Consider the following 7,430-nt stretch of genomic DNA (forward strand, 5'->3'; position numbering starts at 1 on the left):
AGGCTGAATTGTTTAAAAAAAAAAAAAAGGCAGAAATATGCAATCCTTAAAAAATTTAAAAGAAAAAAAAAAAAAGAAGAAAAAAGCCCTCTGGCAGATCAGCAGCTTTAAAAGTCTAACTGACAAAAAGGAAAATCACCTTACAAACTGTTCTGCTTATATTGTATCAGACTGATCATGAGCTCTGACCAATTTTCTGATGCTCTGGCCATTTTCGTTCAGCTTAACAAATATCTAAGAGCAGACAGCCAGCTCTAGTTCTTCCATTCCTGTGAAGTGTCAAGTGTCTGAGACCCAGGAGACCGCTGCCTTCCTGCCCCCTCAGCAGCAGACTGACCGCTGAGGGAAAGGGCTTGCACATCTGCCTCCAGGTGACAAAACCAGACTTGGTGACAGCCCCACCGGCCCTCCTCCATGCCCGCAAGATGGGCTGCTTGCAGTTTTTCCTCCCTCACAGCTCTGTGAAAGATTTAGCTTCTGACTGTGACCTCAGACACACAGTCACGACAGAAAGAACACGTAGCAGCTGGTGACTGAAAGCTTCTTAACGCATTTTGGGCACTTTTTCTACAAGTCCTTAAGGAAGAAATGCAAATAAATGCTAGAATCGAGGCTTTGCCACATTTGCCTTTTTGTATTCTTTCCTGACAGTCCTAAAGCCTTCACCAGAAATGAAAGCTGTATGTTGGCAAATATTTTCATGTGAATTTGATGCTTTGATAATAGAGATTAATAGCCCTTATTGCCGTGTCTAATCGGCCTGAGCCCTGAACCCCTCTAAGCAAGTTTCTGAACTTCAGCCCAGAGAACACGGTGGTGATGGTGGAGGAGCAGCTCATGCTCCAGCTCCATTCCCATTCAGGTCTTCTGCTGAGGCTCTCAACAGAGAGACACCTCTGTGTAGCTTGGGACTGGGGGAATGCTTTTGATGCAACAGTTTGTGGTAACACCCAAATTGGCTTCTCACAAACAGTTGAAAGCCATTGAGTACTGTTGGTCGAGCTTCACCAACATTCAGGCACTAAGAATTTCAAAACCAAAGACAAATTATTTGGAGAGGAAAACGTACTGAGAGAACTTTGTTATGAAAAGCAACTTCCAAACAAAAGCACTGGAGTAAAGCCTTCACCTGTGGAAGCCCCTAAGAACTACTGAAATATCTCTGTTGAGTTTCAGTCATTCCTTATGTAAGGCCTGTAGTCAACAGTTGCATTATAAATTCCTGAAGTGTTTATATTTCACATACTAATAAGATATACTTGGAAGTTAAATAAAAAGCCTGTAATTACAAGTTTCAAATAGTTCCACAGAGACACAACTTCTGGCGAAGAGATGCCTAGAGCACTGCCTTCCTACCACGCATCTTCCGTGGCAAATGCCAGCCCTTGAGAGAAAACCACATGAAAGTCGACTTCTGCTACCTGGGAAACTTCCAGAACTTTTTCCATTTGGGATCTCAGATGCTATTTGAGCAATTTCTTATAGCACAATAGTAAATTTAAGGAGATGAACACTGAGGAATACTCAAAAGCAATTTAATTTTTTTAATACTAACACTAACCAACAATTAAATATCAAATTATTTGCTGAAACCTCTTCACGAGAAGTTTCCATGACTGGCTGTGAACAGAAGGCTTCAGCTTACAACGCTTATTTGCTCCTGTCCAGTTACCTACGTACTCCATCAGTCTCCAGTTGGGGTACCTCAGGCATCCTACATGCTCAGACTCCAGCAGAAAACCGAAATAGATCCAAGATTGTCCTGATGCAATCTGCCATTCACCTGGCTGCTAAAGGACAATCCGAAGCCTCTTCTCCTTGTCTCGGACTGAAATAGGCATAAATGACCTACAGCAGAAAAGGGCTGCATGTGATACGTGTTGCTGTAGATTTGATTTATGCTATTTTTAAACAGCATCCCAAGCAATAGGAACCCCCCGGGGGGATTTCTGCACCGTCAGGACATTGTTCCCGACCTTCAGCCCCAGGTAGCATTTGCTCGTTGCGATCCCACCTCCGGCTCGCCCCCCTCGGGGCTCAGAGGCAGCAGCCCCCGAGCTGGCGGTGTGGGACCCTAAGAGCAGGGCCGGGGCGGCCTCTGCTGGGCGGTGTGAGCCACAGGGCTGAAACCAGGGCAGGCAGGGTCGCGGTAACCACCGGTGTAAACGCTCTGGAAGAGCCCAATGAAATAAGATTCCCATGAATTAAGATTCCCATGAATTTATCCCATTGGGCAACTTTGTCCATCAGCCTTTTTTAGAAGGTGATCGCTCTCCTGAGTAACATCAGGGCTTTTTGTGCACTGTACTGTTAATATTATTTACCTAAAACACCGAACTAAGAGAAAAACTCCGCAGATAAAGTTTGTGTTACTTTAACTAGTGCTATTGTGGGCCAAGCCCTTATTTTTTTTTTTTTTTTTTTTAATCAGAACAGCATCTGAATCACTGCACAACCTCAGGCTACACCGACCCATCACAGCAGGGCGCTCCCAGGAAGCTCAGTGCCTTACCGACAAGAAGGGACAAGAAACAGAGATGCCGAGAAGTGACGTAGGTGGGATCAGCAGCAGACCCGTCACAAAAGTCTCCATCTGCCAGCCTGCCTGCAGGATCACACCGTTTCCTACCGAAATGCCACACTGTGGAAATGATGAGTGCCATTACATTACAGCCCAGCAACTGCCTCGCAGCAAAGCGTGGATGTCAGCTATCAGGCTGCTGGAACAAATGAGAACACCGAGTAAATCTTCCTCTTCATCCCTTTTTCCTTAGGCTAGGGAAACCGCAGGAGTCTGGAAAAACAATAATCTAAAACCGGATACTCCTTATGGGACTAGTGAGCAGTATCTGATGTCTACATCAAAATAACTTCGAGGGGATGGCAGTGTCTATGGCTGGTGTAGAAGTGCTCCTACCCTAGCTCAAATTCCCTGCAGGGAAGTGCAACGCTGCACTAGCATCTTTTCCTGTGCTGCACAGAAACCAATCTTCTGCCAAACCCTGGCTGACTGGTAAAAGCAAAATTAAGTATTTATGAGGCAGCTGTATCGGATGTGTGCACTGCCACTCGTTCATTAGCACAGACACTGCGGAGGGGACAGTTTACAGCCACAGGGCCCATTACTATCTGGGAGAACCCAGTTTTCCACCCACATAGCATAACCCAACTTTCCAATTTTTCATAATCCATAGAGAGTAATGTCATCTTGTTGATAACAAAAGTAGGCATTTGTGATGATGGAATCAGAATTTGGTATCTTTCTTCATCACCTGGTGTCAAGTTGCAATTACATCTCTTCTCTCTTTCTTCCCTAGTGAAACCTTTGCAAAATTTGTCCAAGTAGTGAAAAGAAAGAAGCTACAAACTTGGAAAAGAAATTCTAAAACATTGCTCTTCCCTTTATACTGCAAGCAACCTTTGAGCTGACAGTAGAAACCTTTACAGCTGTGATCAACAAAATGTGAATGACCAGGTTTAACATTTGTGAGACAAAGGTAACAGTTTTGTGTTTAACTTCAGAAGGATGGCTTCAGAGATACAGCCCGGATTGAGACAGAGATCTGTACCACCAAGATTACTAAGAAATCCTGTTTGCAAACCAATTCCCGTTACACCATCCCTGGGGTCACCCCCGCCTCTGAACGTCCCCTTGTTTAGTCAATCACTGCCAGGCCCAAGCCATTTGAGAGGTTTGTGAAGCATTTTTACACAAGAATACTGGAAGCAGTAGGACGGACATGGACACCACAATAACCTGGTGAAACCATTTGGCTTGCAATTATCAGAGGTCACAAAAGACGAGATCAGAGTGTTGACCTTAAAATCCACAGCTACATACTACGTTAACCTAGTAGGTGCCCAGCAAGAGCTGTGCAAACCCACATGACTCTGCAGTAAAAGAGGTATGGATGCAATGGATGAAAAAAGGGCTTGGACTCACCCACGTGTGTTTGCAGATCTGTGGCCCTGCCTCACATCAGGAGCGTGGCACCTGTCTCACTGCACGGTGAGGGTGACTGGACAACCCAACCGGTGCAGCCCCAGCAAAGCACAGGACTATGCCTTTGGGCTGAATCTGAAATCAGACTGCACAGTACCACCAGGAAGCATTTGGATAATAAATTTTGCGTACATTTGAAAATGCACCAGGGCTTGTCTACAAAGGAAAGCTATACTGGCATACAGAAAGCCTTGAAGCTGAACTAATATCAGAGACGGATGCAGTCTCACCACAGACTACCCTCTTCCCGTTTATTTCCTGTTTCTGTGAGAAGAATTTGAGCCACCAAGATGAAAAACAGAAATACAAGAACATTAAGTATGAATCACAAATAATAAAAAGGCAAGAAAACAGACGGCTATGTACCAAATGGTACTAAAAGTTGATAACATCAACTGCATTTTTAAGGCTATTTAATACTAAACGCATCATTAAAGAGCATAATACCATTCACCTGCATAATAATTAACCAACTAAATTATTCTGTGGCCAGAAACGATGACTATAATTTAGAAATACATCAGCAAGAGACAGAACTCTACATAAGCAGATAGCATCAGTTCAGGCACTAGGACCAGCAGCTAAAGCAGATTACTGAGCTGCTGCCAGGTTGCTGCCAGGCATGTCACACCTGCAGAAGCTGACAAAGCTTCCTGAAAGATCTCTGCATGGTGTTAAGGTGCAATGTTACTGCATCGAGTCTCCTTGGCTTCTCCTGAAGGTGCAGATGACGGTAACTCATGGTTTGATGACGCTCCTGAGGGGCAGCCTGTCTTGCCATGAAGCCTGGGCTAAAAAAGAAAACGGAAACCCCCCTGGGGATGATCAGAGAAGTAGGCAGAAGCAGAAGTTACAGAAAGCAAAAATTCCCTGTCTGAGGTCAGCATAAGAGATCAGGAATGAAAGAAAACCTCCAAGCTGTAAGAGTGCACTGGGTTCCTTCTCAAGAGGCCCGAAGGGACAAAACACACCTCCTCTGGGTTAGCCCAGCAGCTGAGAGGAAGATACACAGCAACTCTTACAACTGTTTGTTCCTCCAGGTACCAAGGGCAGCAGATTCAAATGATTACACGTTTGTATCTGGGAAAAATCTCAGCATATGAAGTACAGCAAAATGATTTTGAGGTCTCTGAGAGCAGGTGGCCACCAAGCAGACCCCCCTTTTCTCCAAGAGATGATAAACAGAAAATCAAGGAGAAAAATGCACTGAGTGGCCACCTTGCAACAGCGTCACTGCAGCAACTAGACTTTTTCCCTTCAGTTGACACAATTAGAGGTCTCATACCTACTCAAAAGAACAAAGAAAAATAGTCCAAGGATTGAACATGGAAGTCAAGGTGCAGAGCATAAGTTAATATAAAATTTGAAGCAGGGAGAGAAATGAGGCCTGTGTAAACCAGCCAGTTGCCATTGCTAGTACATGCAAAAGTCTGAGTTACACAAATGTAACATGAGCAACCTGCTGAGCTTCCAGTGCTACAGAGAACCTGTCAGAGTTCATTTAGATATGGGATTTGCTCTCCAGGATAGACCCCATTGAAGGGGCAAGATGGAACTCATGATGATCATTAACTTGTCCCGTAACTTCCAATATGATGATGAATGGACATTTGGTTCCACAGCAGGATATGCACAAACCTAATTCCTACAATGAAATATATTTAGGATATTAGATTGGGATTGGAGCTGTGGATCAGGAATCATGAGGTATGTCAAACACACAGGTTGTAGGGTAAACATTTGTTAAGAAGCCCAAAAGGTGGAAATGAACAGCACTGTGCCAGAGCGAGTTGGATGATGTCCAGGCTTGCTTGGTTTGGAAGAACACAGCAACTGCATCACAAAACAAATCAGTGTCTGCACGTGGATGCTGTGGGAAAATTTAACAGCATGAGTCCGCAACGGGGGGGTCAGGCTGGGTGTTAGGAAAAGGTTCTTCACTGAGGGGTGGTCAGGCACTGGGATGGGCTCTCCAGGGCAGTGGTGATGGCCCTGAGCCTGGGGAAGTTCAAGAAGCATTTGGACAATGCTCTCAGACATACTTCACAGCAGCAGATCTTACTGATCTGATTTAAAAAGCATTTTCTGAGAAAGGAAAAAAAGCCCATCTTCTATTTTTCTATTTCAAATGTCTTTGATTAAAAGTAGTCATGCCAATTGATACAAGGTATGAATTCTATCCGTACCTTACCCCAAGCAGAGATGATGATTCTTGTTTCTTGTAATTCACACAAGCGTATGGCACCCACACATCATGTTAGTTCACACTAACAATCACCGCTAAAAAGATGGCTCAAATGGGTTTAACCTGATTATAAACTATTTTCCCTTCGTTATAAAGATAACTCCACAAAAATAATTCAGATGTTTTATCCAGAAAAGCCATTCTCCCTTTCAAATCAGTATTACAACACGCCAGTAGATGGCACTGCTCGAATTCCATCTGAATCTGCACAGTTTCCTCCAAACTCTGCCAAGAAGGGGCAGTTCAGGCTCACCAGGGAAAGAGTGGCTCATGCATGACATGAATTAGCAATGATTAAAAAACTTGTGTTACTTGCTATCTAATAGGAGTGTTTCCATGTTAGTGCTCTAGCAAGAGCTAATCTATGGGTCAAATATGTCAGGAAAAAGCTTGGTGTAACGTGACGGGTATACCCACCCACTTAAGTGGTTTAATTTCTCAAATTAACATTTTTGCCTCTACTAATGATATCATGTAAGGGAACCTGCTGGCTACTTCTCTTTGGTCTCATACCTTCAGCTTGCACAAGAAACGTCTGCCGGGACAGTTACACTAATTCAGAAGTGTTCAATTTAAAAGGCTGTCCTGGAAACTGTTCCAGCAATTGCACAAACAAAATGCATGAACTTTGTGTAAAGAAAAGGCTTTATACGTAACTAAAAACGTGTGTATACACAATCACTACATCGATTTATATACATACATTACACATAGGAGATTCATTCCATCGTTAACCCTCTGACAAAGCAGACTCAGCCTGAGAACTTCAGTGTGCAACACTCATGCATTTACTTAGTTGACAGAACACGTTGTTTACTCTGAACTGCACAAATATTATCCACATAATTTTCAACATATTTTCAGATACCAGAACTCCTTCGAATCTAGACATAATTTACAAAGCCAGATTGCCAATACCACTGTGTCCAATATCCACAGTTCTCACAAATTACGTTCTCCACAAAATACAATTTTGATGAGTATCTTGTTTTCATGTAGACCTTAAAAGCCATCCCACGACCACTCAGATATCACAAAGAAGCATTTAAAAAACACACACGTTTAAGTTCATGAACCTGAACCTGCTATTAACTTATTAATGACACTACCTGATTTACATTCTCTTCATGCCTGTTTCTTCGACTGAAGGGATAGTACCAAGCTGTACAGCAGTATTTCTGT

This window comes from Anas platyrhynchos, chromosome 8 (assembly GCF_047663525.1).
Source record: "Anas platyrhynchos isolate ZD024472 breed Pekin duck chromosome 8, IASCAAS_PekinDuck_T2T, whole genome shotgun sequence".
NCBI classification, from domain to species: domain Eukaryota; kingdom Metazoa; phylum Chordata; class Aves; order Anseriformes; family Anatidae; genus Anas; species Anas platyrhynchos.